Raw genomic sequence first — 16,784 nt, 5'->3', positions numbered from 1 at the left:
CTTTAATACGACAATAGTCGTATAACCACTTACAATTTATTCAATGTCTAATGTTTTTGTTATAAACAACTTTCTTCGAATTCTTTGAATAAGACATAGATTTATAAACCAGTAGCTTATCTTTTGTAAAGCTTCTGTGTCGACATTTCTATATGGGAAAACATAAATGTGTCAAATTGAGCGAAAATATTCACAAGACCCTTATCTGTGTGTAATGAAATGAGTGGCGTGTACAAATTGCCTCGTGCTCAAGTGTGCACTACCACTAACAATAGGTAATTGGTGAGGTCAGACATATCTTGTGTGTACCTTCATACTGCTATATTCATGCACAGATAATTTCTTCAAATAGAATTGTATGTACAAAATTCATACATTGTTGTCCTTGTATGTTTATTTATAGCAATACCTAAGTAACTTTTTATAAAACGTAGGAATTGTGTTAACAATGATTTATAATTGGTGTCGGCAATTTATCATTAATTACTTTATATTTAAAGAAAAAACGTTTGTCATCAACTAGGTACTTACTGAATTAAATTATAAAATATCATGAGGTAATACTTAATTTTCATAATACTAGAAAAAGATGGATTATAAATTAATAGCTACAACCCGTGACTTTGGTCACGTGAATAACGTGTAACAGAATAGGTACTTATAAATTAATTTATAAATTCTTTCTTTATTTCATTCCTATCTATAAAGATAGGAATGAAATAAAGAAAGAGAATGTCATGTCTTCTATGATATTACTGAAAAATTTATAATAAAACCGAAGAAATAGTAATTTATAGTCTCTTCCACATTTAGTAGACTAAAAGATAATAATAAAGATAAGAATAATGTGATTTCGTGTAATGTGAAATATAAAAGCCGAGCTGAACAATTAGAAAACCCCCAGTGCCAGCCCCTTAATGGGAGGAGGGAGAATCGAACAGCGTCTGAGGGCGCAAAGAACCACACATCAATGGCTCGCATCTAATTCGACGTTGGTTCTTTTGCTAATAAAAACTGTCCAATCGAAAAATTATCACTATAGTAATGTCTGCTCATTCGACACCGCTGATGGCTTTTTTTTTCGCCATCAAGGCAATATAAAAGAAGCGTTTTAAAAATTTCCCTATGACGTCAGGTAGGTTAAGATAGGCCCCGAAAAATCTCTTTATAAAAGACCGCAGTATTAGACTTACCAGTACCTTAAGAATGTAACTATACTTCATACCATTAGGTACTTGTCATGTAAGGTTTCAAATTCACTACATGCATTTGAGATTTTAGGAAGTTATAATAGTCTACAAGTTGTAACGACCAATATATTGAGAGTATAACCCCACATGTCCATTAAATGTACACTGTTTATCATACATAGGTAATATATGTGAAGTGTTTATATTAAATTTACTAAGTTTGTTACAATTATAAATAACTAGCGATCCGCCCAAGCTTTGCAAGGCTTTTTGATAATAAAATATAACCTATATTACTTGCTAATAATGTAACTTTCTATAGGTGAAAGATTTGTAAAATCGATTAAGCAATTTTTCAGATTATGTGTTAAAAACGAACATATAGAAATCTCTTTTTTCTCATGTAAATTCAAAGTAGTGTAGCTCATGTTGATCACAACAACATATCAATGTACTTTAGAGAAATAGAGGGATAAAATATTTTATACCCCCCATAGCGTCGTCATGTGTTACCACTCTTGAGATTTTGTATTTTATGTCATTGCATTGTGCTGGCAATTATCATTGTTCTTCAGACTCAAGGACAACAATGTATTCTTTGATATCAATAAATCGAATACAGTATTCCCCAAAATATAATAGATAGTGACAAAATTAATATAAGACCAACGCATCCCATCCCATCTAATCGATTCCTATCCCATCGATTGCAAAAATAACTATCAAAATAGTTTCACAAACAACAAAAATATACAGATGAAATTTGAACTCCTTTATAAAATTGGGAACTCTATCTCACCAGTCTTTTTTCAAAATAACTTATATAATCCTTTTGGATACTATGCTGAAGGCATTACACTAGTTGTTCTTTACACTAATATCTAATATAATAACTAACATCTGCAGAACACTAACTAGGTATATATAATTTAAAGTAAGTAAGAATTCATTGCTTATCATTAATAACGAAGGAATCCTAAATAAACGTGAGTTTAATCGATTGATCGCCATGGTAATAACTTCCAGAGCAACAACCGAAGCCTCAAGAGGGTGATTGGTCGTGACCTCAGAACTTTGGCGATCACTCTAGATATTTGTCATTTTAAAACTGATAACTTTATTGTAAAAAGGAATTGAACACACAAGAGTCAACATACACTCCTCGCAAAAATTAAGGGAACATAAAAATTTTTGAAATTTTTGGGTGATTTTCAACAGGCTGTATTTTAGTGAAAAATAATCGTACAGGAAATTTAAAAAAAGTGTTTTGAAGCTTGAAAACTCTAGTTTTCAGATTTTTTAGTGAAAAAATTTTTTGAGCTCCGGTTTCCATGCAATTCTTAAACAAAGCTGAAAATATTTTTTTTCTAAATTTTCTAGGTTTCGTTTTTCACTCTATGGGCATGGAAAAAAATTTTTGAGCTACTCCATTGTATAGGTCTCTTAGCGTGTTTATTCAGCTTCAAAAATCGCTTTGGATGGCTCAATTACGACCATTTGTCTCCGAGATATCGAACTTTGAATGCAAAAGCATCCTTTTCCATTCAACTGCTAATATCTCTGGAACTACTGGTCACACAGCAAGCAGGCGCCGAGTTTCTTTATCTGCATAAAATTTCCAATTAAGCACAGTCAAGAGTTAGTGAAGAAAAAATTTTTTTCCACCTCTAACATTGAATTGAAAAAAGTGGAAAAAAGTGACTTTTTCTCCTTTTTTGGTTACTTGGCTGTATCTTCGCTAATATGGGCGGGAAAGCTAAGGTTTGAGGAAAATTTTACAGTCTATTGTTCCTTAAAGAACCCCCTAAATCCCTGGAGCGATCGGTTCAACGGTTTTTCCCGGACCAATTGATTGAAATTTTGGAAAAAATAGGGGAACAAGGTTTTTGTCCCTTAAACTCACCCTAATCCATTCAAAAATCAATAATTTCATTTGTTTTTCACATTTTACTCAATTTTTTGTTTTTTAAAAATTCATTATCAAAAAAAAAATCGAAAAAAATCAAGAAAATTTTATGCAGATAAAGAAACTCGGCGCCCGCTTGCTGTGCGACCAGTAGTTCCAGAGATATTAGCAGTTGAATGGAAAAGGATGCTTTTGTATTCAAAGTTCGATATCTCGGAGACAAATGGTCGTAATTGAGCCATCCAAAGCGATTTTTGAAGCTGAATAAACACGCTAAGAGACCTATACAATGGAGTAGCTCGAAAAAATTTTTCCATGCCCATAGAGTGAAAAACGAAACCTAGAAAATTTAGAAAAAAAATATTTTCAGCTTTGTTTAAGAATTGCATGGAAACCGGAGCTCAAAAAATTTTTTCACCAAAAAATCTGAAAACTAGAGTTTTCAAGCTTCAAAACCCTTTTTTTAAATTTCCTGTACGATTATTTTTCACTGAAATACAGCCTGTTGAAAATCACCCAAAAATTTCAAAAATTTTTATGTTCCCTTAATTTTTGCGAGGAGTGTATTTGGTATAAAAATAGTGATCGATGCAAATACAAAATAGTCTTCTTTCCTTTTTCTCCTCTACCCAAAGGTTGTTAGGAAGAAATTAATTTAGCGATAAGGTCACCTTTTATACTTTATAAGTATAATATGTGTGGTTTTGTATTTTTTTTTCCTACTGGTGCAATAAAGACTATACAAACATAAAAGACATATCAAATATATGACAGGTTTTTTGAATATTTTTATGTAATTCAGATTGTATGCGTAAAGAATGTCATAAACATAAATAAAATAAACTAAAATCAAAGGACTTCGATGTAAGGAAAAAACCATGAAGAAACATAAACTCAAGTTTTCATTATGAATGAAAGAAGTGTAGAAATTTCGATTATTTGAAATTTATGAAGCTAATCCAATCAAAATTAAGATGCAATTGTAATGCGTTGAGTTAATATATGATCAAATCTGTGTACCGAATTTCATTCAATTTTGTTGATCCGCTAAATCATGATTGAGTTACAAACATTTTCACAAGCTTTTATATATATCTAGAATATACACAATAATATCCGGGGAAATAACTTACTCACGTAAAAACATAAACATTGTTATATCGATGTAAATATATGTAAGAAATGAACGTAGAACAGTATATAGTATATAATAGTAGGTAATACGAGTATGTTCATTTTATACTCGTTTGACCTTATTACTTACATTCCAAGGTTTACTAATAAATTTGATTAAAAATATAATGGTGACATAGGATTCTGAAATATATTAAATTATAGAAGATAGAGAAGCCCATCTAATATAGTTTTCCGTCGGATGTTTAAATATTAACGTAGAGATAGAAAAACGTCAATAACGCAGTTATTGTTCATAGTGTATATAAAAAAATATATAGGAAAAAAAAGGGTGCGTTTGTTATTAAAGTCTATTTAGAGTTTCGGTCATAAATATTAAAAAAAAGTTGTAACAAGTATTCTAAACTAAAGGCATTATTTACGATACTACTAAGCTTTTATGATATAATTTTTTAGGTTTCTTTGTATATTAAAATATATAAGTTTTACTCGTATGATATTCTAATGAATACTATAAAAATTATCGAAAGCAAAATTATCAGTGTTCTGCATATTAAGCATATTTTAAAATCTTAAAGGAGATTGCATGAAACGGTTTAGTTATTTTTTTTTTTTTGATCCTGTGTCTTATTTATACAAAAGTCATAGTCATTAAATATATAGAGCCTTACAATATTTCTAATGCTTCTAAATCACTGCTTGCGACTGAAGCAGAGAATACCTTTTTATACAAGAAAATCATAAAATTGTCTACAAATAAGACAATACGGATATGAAACTTTCATAAAATCCAGCTAGCAAAATATAATAAGCATTTTTCCGTAAGAAAACTATTTCCCCTCACCCCGTTTCCCTGAGTTGAGCACACACACCCTACCAGTATCCTATATTCTATCATTCATCCCAGACAGGAGCAGACGTGCATAGGCACTTAGGCACAAATTATTTTTCTCACAATGAAATTTAGTAACTACTTTATAATTTTACTAAATAATCCTATTATATCCATCCTTTTTTAAGAAAATAATCATCTAAAATTTAATCTAATATTTTAAAATTTAATATATTGTAAAGATTAGTAACAAGTAATTCAATCGTCATCATTTACCATTTTACTTATTTTTCTTTTCTTTTTTTGACGTGTATCTTATCTTAGTCAATTCAGCAACTATTTGTTTTACTTAATGTAATAAAATGTATAATATACTTTTACATAAAGTATGGTTTCATGGATGAGACATAACGCGATGTGATTAGAGGTATTTATATAATATTATTTATTTTTAAACAACGTAAAAGTTTACAGTTAAATAAAATATACATCTTTAGTCAATTTGTGTAAGTCAACTTATCTTTGTTTAAACAACATCTTATTTATATAATATTAAATAGATATTTTTTTTTAATTTCTTACAAACAAACTAACTGCAGTATATTGCACCCATATATATTTACAGTTTGTTTGTTTTTATTGTGTAACTTTTAATAAACAACCAACGAAATATGAATATAAATTCTTTTTTCATTATTATCATTAGTTATTTTATAATATAAGCACTACAACCGAACGAAACTCACAATAGTTTCATAAAAATAGCTAATTTACGTTCTATAGCAAGTGTTATTAAAGACCGTCAAGTATTTACCAATTTGAATAAAAATTTATGATAATTTAAAGCTTAATTAATAATTATATTCAATATGTATGTACGATACAGGTTACATATGGCATACCTTGTATATAAATGTAGGTATTATCTACATAATAATTGGCTTAATTAACTGTTGGGTGTAATCAAAACCTGTACGGACAGTGAACCCTTGTAGTTTCCCACTATTATATACATGTACATTTAATTAACTATGTACCTATGGGACACGCCAAAACCAACAAAGTAATAACAATTAAACAAAATATGTGGAAATTCTCGGAAACTGCAGGCAATTACAACCTAGTGACCAAAATATAGTTATTATCTTACTAATATAATAAAACTGTAACTATATAATGTCTGTACATAGAAGATATTTAAAAAAAAATACTTGAGGGATAAAGGTCAATGGAGGTCAAAACAATATTTTTTTAGAAATGTCTGTCTGTCCGTATGTTTTATCCGACATCACGAAAAACTATAGCGTCAAATTGGAGGCGGTTTTTAATTGTATTCCTGAAGGACTAATTTAAAATCTAGTCACTTTTATAATTTATATTTTATAAGATATATTTGAAATTAATAATTTATCTAGTGGGCATGCATTTATCTTGATACGCCATATAAAAATATAATTTTCCCTACTTTTAAAAGTTACGCGCTCAAAATAGCGGACACAAAGCTAGTCTATGACACAGGTTATGACCAGAGGGAGACTTTGTACAAAAGTCGTTTGCTTTGGTACCTCTGTCCCATTCGTGTATCAACCGTAAAGCAGTTGTGTTTGCATGGCTGTGTTTCGGTTTGAAGGGTGGGATATGACGTGAATTTACAGTGTACAGAGGAATAACACCTGAGTCCTCAGGAAAGGCAATGCATGGAGGATATTATAGGCGAAACAGTATACTCTGTTATGTCCATGGTACTGCTCATATCTATAGACCACGGTTACCACTTTCCATCAGGTGGGCCGTCAGCTTATTTGCCATTCTAGGTTGTATAAAAAAATATTTATTTCATAAGGATGATCTTACTATCTATGTAATTATTATATATTTATCTTATCTAATTATTCTACTGAGCAATTCATTCTAATATTTGAATTCATTCACTAGGTATACTGTTCTACTAATTATCATTCTTTTAATGTAGTTGTAGTAGTTATTGGAGTGCAAATTTAATGCTGTTTTATCTTAATGTCAACAGTATCGGTTCCATACTAATTTTATTAAAATTAATATCGTTTATTTATAAAAAAAAAATAATTGAAGTGTCCTCAATAACAGGGCCATGTCCAAATAGGACCTTGTCAGCAAATATAAAAATACATTAAGCAAAGTTACCTGCAGCCGTCAACAATCGTACCGAGCGTCACCTTTCATCCATTACGGCTGCCATTAGGTTTACATGCCCCCACACCATCGCGTTGACGGGGCCCTCCCTCCGACACCTCTTAAAAATTCATGCCAACTTTAGGATTGACACAGTAAGCACCTTAATACCTATATAATATTTACAATAATGGTGATACAGCTTGATTTTTTTCAAGAATCACTTCAAATAAGTTCAAATATTTAATTGTTTATTTCAATAGAACATAATTAATATATAGTTGACTATACATTAATTTTAATAATTATGCATCCTTGATGCAAGACATTGCTAATCCTTTATTAAGAGATTCGGTGTCACTGTATTTTAAAAAATTGGTACATCGGTAATCTTAAACTTTAGAAAATTGTGCATTCGTCTAATTAAGCAGTCATGTTGCAAGCTGTTACTAATTCTTTGTTAGGGGAATTCAATGGGCATCACTATAAAATTTCGTTATAAAGCTTCTATGATCCCTATTGTTACTTGTCAAGTTTCAAAAATTATTTCACTCGATAACTAATATTAAACAATATTAAAAATTCCATTACTATAACTTAATTTCGTAACCATACATAACCTAAATAACAATACAAATAATATTAATAATAAATTTTGTAACACAAACTATGAAAGTAAATTCTTTCCATAAAAATCATATAAATCAACACAGAAATCTTATATAATGCTGCACATAGGTATACCTGTACCTGTATCCAAGAACAAAAAATACGCGTCGAATATAAAACCTCCTTTTTAGAAGTAGCTATATTAACCATATATGTAATTAACCAAAAGTTTACAACCTATAACACCAAATGATGCAACTACACCCATGCGCAATTAATTATGACACCCAGGTACTGTCCTTAATCTATGCGTATGTCATGACATTATAATTTTTGTCCACCTTGATTTTATGCCCCTCTGTTAATTTTTATCAAAATAGATTCATTTTCAATTTATGGTAAATACGTATTTATTTATGCTATACTTTAATAAATATGAAAGTGAAGAAATATAATAAATGTTTATTACTTATTATCGTTTTAAAGACTTAATCGATTGTCATTAAATTTAATATACACTTAACCCCTTATTCATAAAACTTCAAACCTCTTATAAACCTACTTTAGCTATTGAAGCGTTTTATTCATTTCTTTTGTGCTTAATTTTCAATTTAAAAGAAAGTGACACTGTTTCAATAGTTAAATAAGTTATAAAACGTTTTAGTCTTTATGGATAAGGCGGTTAATATTAGAAATGAAAAAGGAAAACTACTTTTATCCCGGTCAATTCTTACATCTCTCGTAACGTAGATGAAGTTGCAGGTTATAACTAATATCTAATAATTATAGGAAACGTACCAGGTAAAGCTAATTTCCAAACCATTGGCAATACCAGTATTCCTGAAGAGATCATAACTACATAATATAACGAACGTTCAAAGGGGCTTACTCCCAACTGCAACACATTGCTACGCGAATATTGCCAATATGAAAACCTTTTGAGCTCCGCTCAATGCAGTAACTTAGTGAAGCAACTACCGTCACAAGTTCAACTGATTCGGGAATATTCTCCAATGATATATCCTGTTACATAGAAGTTATATTAAGTTAAGAAAAATTATATCCATTTAATATTCTATTTAATATTCTCATATAAATTTTACTTATACATATATCTATTTACATAGACGATAGACGTATACCTATGTTTGATAGAAATCGCTTCAACTATATCCAGATTACAAAAAAGGGAAAAAAGGAAAAAGTAAAGAAAATATTTTGTCTGCGTCTTTTTATAGGATTTATTTGTAATCGTTGTTTCAATTTTTTTTTATATAAAAACCTGAAATTGTTCAATATTCTTTATTGCATTAAAACATACAATAACAAACTGTTTACATAAGAATCTTCATAAAAAAATTAGAAATAATACAAGCAAATGTATTTATTTTTAATAGAGATCTTTTCCAGTCAACCTAACACAGTGGCAAAGAAATATATGTGTATTGTATAATAATAACAACGACAGTAAAACATTGTAAATAAGCATTACGTATTATTATTATAAATTAATATTTTATTACTTATCTAAGTAATAAAATATTAATTTTATCGAAAATAGTTTATAAAAATCTGTACCTGTATATGCAATTAGACACTAAACAAAAAAATAATATCTAAATTACTAAAAAGTACATATCACTGAAACTAATCAAACGGATTCGTGTGCAAATAAATTTATTCATTTGCTGTAAGTAATAACTAGCGTAGGTTAAACATATCGTCCATCAAGGCTAAACGAATAGATATAGCCTTCAGTAATTCCACTTACCGTAACATATTAGTTTCAATTGTATACAAAAACGTACCGCCCACCTTGAACTCAGAATGATAATAAAATACCATACCATATAAATAATAATTAATCCCTACAATCAACCTCTTGGCGCCTTAATTGTTAAACCAATAGTTATGAAATTCACTATACACGTCAAGACCATTTTTCTCAGGAACGGGTGAAGGTATTAAGTTGAAATTACTATCAAATACTCAGGTATGCAATTTTTTTTTCTTATAAATAAAAATGAGTAAATAATAGGTTATTACAAAAAGAATCTTTGTTACTCCAAAATAAAAATATAAATCAATAAATAAAAATATAATTAGAACGGAGCCCTCGGTGCGCGAATTCGTCTCGCACTGTGATGGTTTTTGTATCTGTAGTATATCGTAAGAGATAACTGATAAAAGTCCCCGGTCCAAAGAAGATTAGAACTAGAAAGCAACTCTAAGCCATTATATTTATGTAGTAAGCTACTATTTTTCCATATGTAATACGTAACTGACAGATTCTTATTACTATATACGAATAATAATTAAAAAAAAAAAATTTACGAAAAATCACAAAATAAAATATTATACGAATATCTTCCCTCTTATAGGATATTTTTGTCCAGTATTTTGTTGCATAATAATTATATGTTGGAAACAACCAAAACAACAATATAATCAGAAATAACCCTCTGTCCAATAGTAATATCTTTACTAATCGATACGATTAAAACAAAGAGAAGTCCTAATTGGGTCACTGATTGACTCATCAACGCAGAGCCGAAACTTGTGAAGCTAAGGTCACGAAATTTGGAAATTAGTGTCCTATTGTGTGGCTGGTAAGCAATATAATGGTACATTTGTGAGGGGTTGAAACTCATATGTAATAATTCATTTTTGTTGACGCTATCTGATTTGTTTTCATCATTAATGAACAAGAATGCTATTTTTTCAATACACACGATGATTGATATAACCTTAAATAATATAATACCCTTAATTTATATAAATAGAGCGTTTCCATACAAATGCTTCGCCAAAAACAGGTCAACTCTTTTATCCTTGTGTGCGTAGATTAGATAACGGGTATATACAGTAAATATCAAGTATGTGGAAGAAGTATATATTATAAGGCTAAATTGAAAAATAAAAACGATTAACATTTTTACCAATATATTTGAAAAAGCAAAATAAACAGTGCGTAATGATTCGTATTGATACTTATCTTTTCTGAATACTTTAATTTATATCTGAGTTTAGACATTAAATATACATCTGTATCTTTTTTTATGAGTAAAATAAAGAATATATATAATATATTTTGGTTTTTAAATAATTGAAAGTAGACGCCACTTTAATTAATACAATTATATTAATTTATATGCAAACATATATATTTATAATATATCAAAAAAATATGTTTCAAACTCAAATTTAAAAAATAATCCTGATCAGGAAAATTTATAATACAATTATTTGCAACATTAAAAAAAAGTGCGTTTTTTATGATTTAAAAAGCATTTAGTCAGCCAAACGTCAAATTAGCTGAGCTAAAACGTTCTTAATACCCGATACCCTATCTAATGTATAATAGACAGATAAAATTTAATACAATATATTGTATTTCTATAAAACTTGAAATGGCAAATAGGCTGACAGCCCATATAATGTAAAGGGATAACCACCTCCTAATACGCATGAACAGTATTATGGACATCACTGAGAATACTGCCATGTTCACGGTATGCATTATGATACGTTGCCATTCCTGAGAACTAAAATATTATGCCTCCGGTACTTGTAATTTCCCTGAACTTTCAAACCAAAACCAAGTCATGGAAGCATAAGAGGAATATTGAACTAATATAACCACATTGAGGGGAAAGGATTGTTAGTAATGCAGAATACCAGTCCCATTATTAGCAATATGAGTATTTATACCCGCGAAAGTCGACCTAGCAGGGTTGTCAGGTCAATCTCCGCTTAGTCCCCCTGGAAACCATCGTACTGAATTCCAGACATATTCATCGCGATGGACGAACTTACCTGTATTATCATCTGTTATCTCTCACCCACCCGTCTTCGGGTGTTACCATACCTAAGGTTACCATTTCATTATCATGCATTAAAAGAATTATAACCGCATACACTATTTACTTTTAATTCCATATTCATATATTGATTATATTGCAATTAATATCGAATATTGAACAACGAGGATCACGAGAACATCGCAAAGGATTTATGATTGTACAATAAAGTAAAAATTTAAAACTGAGAGCATTTCGGAAAGCGCCTAATGGTATCTTATTTAGATGTATAGAGTTCTAAGATTGTGAATTCGAATCTGAAAAAACGCCAAAACTTTATGAGATATTTTAAATTTTTAACAAATTCACCATTGGACAACAGACACCGATAGCAACCCAATTAACCAGTAATGGGACTCGAATGATTTTTTTTCACTCGAGTCACTCGGTACTGGTAACTTTCTCACTCGAATGCCACTCGAGTGAAGATAAAACTCGAGTGATTTTTATTAACCCGAGTCACTCGGAATATGAAACTCGAGTGACCAAAATTTTAAAACGAATAAAACAATATTAATTTTCTATAGAAAATGTGTATTTATTTTCGCATTAATGTAAAAGCTACTCAAAAAAATCTAAACAAAATGTAAAAAAATAGAATTTTCCTTCAAACTAAACTTGTCATACATAATCAAGAAACCTCTTATATCAACTATCAGTCAAATTGAAATTTTTTTTTTTTATTCTGACAATTTAATTTATTCTGACAAGGAACTTTCATGGGATCCAAATATAAACAGTTTTATTATGTTCTTTCACAATTTAGGTAATAATAAACATGCTTTAAAATTAAAAAAAAAGAACAGAAATAATGTATTTTTAATGAGATAACAAATTTCACTGAAATTGCTGTAATAACTACTTAAAAAATTATTTGATCAATCATTAAACAGTAACAACTCACACAAATAGATATCTACGTAATTTAAAAAAGAACCTACAGCAGATAAACTTGTCACAACTTGAATTTCTCACTCGGCTCGGTATAAAGCATTCGAGTGGTACGAGTCAACTAGAGTTAGTCGTAATTCGAGTCGACTCGAGTCACTCGAAACTCGAGTTGTCAAAAATTTAACTAGAATGCGAGTAATATAAAAACTGAGTAAAGCAACTCGAATCCCATCACTAAGTCCTATTAATTTATTATAATTTTATTATTTATAACTTATCAGCGTCTTACATGTAATAACGACAAGTCTCTTGGTACTTAATTCCCGCCATAAACATAATATATGAACTAATAGACTGGGAATACTATCACAAAAATAAGACAAGAAACTAGTTATAACAATATACGTGTTATCTAAATGTGTGTATATGACAGTTCTGAATTTATAAGAAATTGAAGTTTCAAAAATAGTAAAACATCACATATTTGTTATAATTTTTATTTCAGTTCAATTAAAACAAAAAGAAAACAATGAAATGAAACTATTATTAACTACGTTCAATTTAACGACTACGAATGCTACGAATCTACGAACTTAGGTGCGCGGACGGTCCGCCTTGAACGAGCAAGCAGGCGGGCGGACGGGCTACGAAATGTACGGCTACAGCGGCTATAATAGCCGATATTTATTAAAACTCTCTAACTTTTTTATAAATTAATTAACATTTTAACTTGATTATAATTGTGTTAAATAGCTAATAAAAATTGCACAATATATTCATATATGATATTTTTCTATTTCATTATTTATTCCAAGAAAAAAATATTAATAATTTTCGTAGTATCCATTAATATTACTTAATTACATTTTTTCTTAGAATATTTATTATGGTGCCTCAATTCACATATAATAAGGTAATTGGCATTACAGTCAAATAAATTTTGGCCTATTAATAAATAAATGACTTAATGAAACGTAATTTTTCGCTTCATTATAAGTAGAACATTGCGAATATAAAAATAGTCCAGACGGAACGCCTGTATCGTACGACGGGAATATCGACGTCTGCATGGAATGGATCATAGTGAGCGAAGAGAGGTCACAGTGAGCAGGGAGCAGGGACAGGCGAGCAGGCGAGCACGTGAGCTCCGCGCGGCACCGGGGACCATTCATGTGGTAGGGCGGCGGCCTGCGCGCGCAACGATCAATACGGCCGCGGCGGGCAGTGGCCGGCCCGCCGCGCGACGTCTCGCACGCGCTTGCTGCCGCGCCGTCGACACGAGCCGCCGCGAGCCCATGACCGCCCTCGCCCACCACAGATGACGAAACCCGGCCGCACCCAACGAGAACGCCGCAACAGCCCCGCATCCAAGACGCCCACTACCACCGCGCGACACCCCACGCATTCATACCGTGCGACCACAAGGTATGAAAATCGATACTTCCAAGAACCGCAGCATCCGTGGCTGACCGATGGCCAGGGTATGGTGTTCGCGCCCACCCCACTGACACTGAGCCCTTGTCATCCCCTTAGTATACATGTCTCGCATTTGGTTCAATTAAACATCCAAATCTGTTTTAGTAGTTTGGGAATAAATTAGTAGTCGATTTAAAAGAAACCACGTTTCGATACCGCAGTGTTAGCCTTTATCAACCGACATGTTCTTAAGTAACCCGCTGAAATGACTTTGCTAGCGTTCAACTGATAAATCGTTATGACATTGAACTTGATATGATTGGTCAATGTAACATATTGTATGGTAAGAGAAGTACTTGTAAGTACAGATTTTTAAATTCTTGTCACAAATAGCCGAGTTTATATAACATTATTACTCTAGTGGAATCAAGCGTAAACACTTGTTACGGACATATTTATAAGCAGACAATTCCAGTTCATGAAGATTACGGCATTATTATTTTATGTAAATATGAAAGTCACTCCATACTACCATCTTAGATGGTGTCACACCATACAGCAACGTCTGAATGACTTTACTTCTTATTAAGTAATTGCTCAAGAAATTTTGTATATAATTTACTAGACTCGAAATCCAAAATTTTATGTCTAATATTCGTATCAAAGTGTAGCTACTGCAAACAATTTAGGAAATTATAAGAACAATAAGGGGCACATTGCGGCCAATCGAATTAGAATCACTATGTACCTGGTAATATGTATATCAAGGACTACTTTCAATGAAGTATAATATATATTTATCTTTACCTACTGGTACAGGATGGGGAATTTATAATTTCACTGTCGAATTTTAAATGGACAAACTCAGCATTTCTTATGCTTATCTTCTTGAAACTTAGTAATTTTTAAAAGTATTAGTTTCCTACGTACGAATTACATACGGGATCAACTTTATGAATATTAGTGCTAAATTTGTCTATCACCACCAGTACTTAGACCTGACAGTTTCAATGACCAACTGAGAATCCTCGGTGAATGAAAATGTTAAGCCTTGGGTATGAAAATTTTACTTCGAGGTTGGATATATAAAAAAAAATAGGGTAAATAAGGATATATGAAGAAAAATTTTCTTCGGTTAGTATCATTATACGATATTTTTTAAATATCAGTAGGTTTTACTCCTTCTTTTTTTACATAAATGGAGCTGGATACTGCTACTATTCACAGTCAAAGTTTCTCCAAAACACAAGTAAGAAGTACAATAAGAACATATATGCACAGGCCTTCTCAATTTGCGATTGGCTTATAGAACGCCAATCAAACCTAACACAAAACAACTGATTGACTAGATTCAAAGGTCCATAAAGATGTACCTTTAAAATCAATGTGTCTTTATTCGTACACCATTTCTTTAATATAATTACCAAGTCAACGGCAAAATATCGTTAATGTATCAAAATGTAGAGTCATTGAAATCATAAAATAGTTATAGATAGAAATGACAATAATTATTATCCAAACTGAGAAAATATCTTTTCTTTTTATTAAAACACTAACTCCCCGCACTAACCCGCAACTTCGTTAGCGTGACCAGGATATGTTCACTAACATTTATAATTACATTTATAATATTAGTAAGGATTAGTAAATAACGTTATCAAGGGAACTAGAGCTAACAACATAACAGTTAAAGCATTAATCTTATATAAAATATTATCAAATTACATCTACTTCTGTCGCCAGCGGTAAATAAGACTTTTCCGATGCTTGTTGCGAGAATGGATATAAGGTGGTATATTTATAAATGCTTCATATTATTGCTCTAGATTTATTTGTTTTTTACTTAATACTGTATAACATCCTAAACTTCATAAATATTCCAAATAGCTAAAGAATTTTAGTAAACCCGCATCGAATTCAGCAGGAATCTAGTCTAGTAGTAGTGTGAACCTAGCACTATTTCTCATATTAAATAGGCTTTATATATATGGTCTGATACCATTAGTGGAAAATTAAAAGTTGATATATGTTTACCCCTCCATTCTGTGGGGGAGGCTTATATCCAGCAGTGGACGAATAATGGAAGAAATGGTGATGATGATATTTTTTACTGTCAGCCAAGACTGAACTACTAGACCTCAAACTCATGAATTGAACGTCAACGTAAAGCATTACGCCATAATCGTCATCATCATTATATCAACGGCTAACCGTCCACTGCTGCATATATAGATTGTTATTCATATGTTATTATTTATATTTGGCTATATAGGCTGAAATGATGATGATGATGTTATTTATAAAATATCTAGAGCTCATGCTCTTATTATATAAAAAACATAAAAGGCCCCTCTAGACTCAAAAAGAATACTCAAATTATCCTATCGTACATACTCCTAAATTCTACTACTTATACTCGCAACACCAAATTAGCGTCACAACAATCCTCGCGGCTATTTTAAACCAAGAAGTTAAAATAGTGAATTTGCACCATATTCCCTTTAATAGGAATCTCGTCCTAGAGGCCGGAGTATGAAAAGCCTAGTACAGTATCACTAGCCGAGTTATACGAGCATACGACATAAATCAGTTAAAAAAAAAATTATGCAACTTAGAATAGCGACTAAGTTAACGGCCCACCTGATGAAACGTAGTAACCGTTGTCTACAGATATAAACAGCACAATAGACAACAGAATACACTGTGATGCCCATACTGCTACCCATACATTGTCTCTTTTGAGTTACGATTCGTGTAAAGTAGCTTTTTAACCTCCCCAAGTACACAAATCGATA

General features: G+C 31.0%; 1 protein-coding gene across 6 annotated transcripts in view; it reads left to right on the top strand.

The window, feature by feature from the left end:
* The window catches only part of LOC113512517 (protein turtle-like), an 83,134-nt gene that overhangs the window by 47,156 nt on the left and 19,194 nt on the right, over positions 1–16,784 (top strand). The window contains exon 1 of one of the 6 annotated variants that reach the window (XM_052900240.1): positions 13,676–13,998. The exons of the other annotated variants lie outside the window; for them this stretch is intronic. The gene's annotated coding sequence lies outside the window, so the exon portion shown is untranslated. Of the gene's footprint in view, positions 1–13,675; positions 13,999–16,784 lie in introns of those variants that run through there. 6 annotated transcript variants of the gene reach the window in all.

Source organism: Galleria mellonella, unplaced genomic scaffold (genome assembly GCF_026898425.1).
Source record: "Galleria mellonella isolate WM207_F2 unplaced genomic scaffold, CSIRO_AGI_GalMel_v1 utg64, whole genome shotgun sequence".
Taxonomy (NCBI): domain Eukaryota; kingdom Metazoa; phylum Arthropoda; class Insecta; order Lepidoptera; family Pyralidae; genus Galleria; species Galleria mellonella.
Note: the sequence above shows the minus strand (reverse complement) of the source record. Positions and strands in the feature narration are given on the sequence as shown.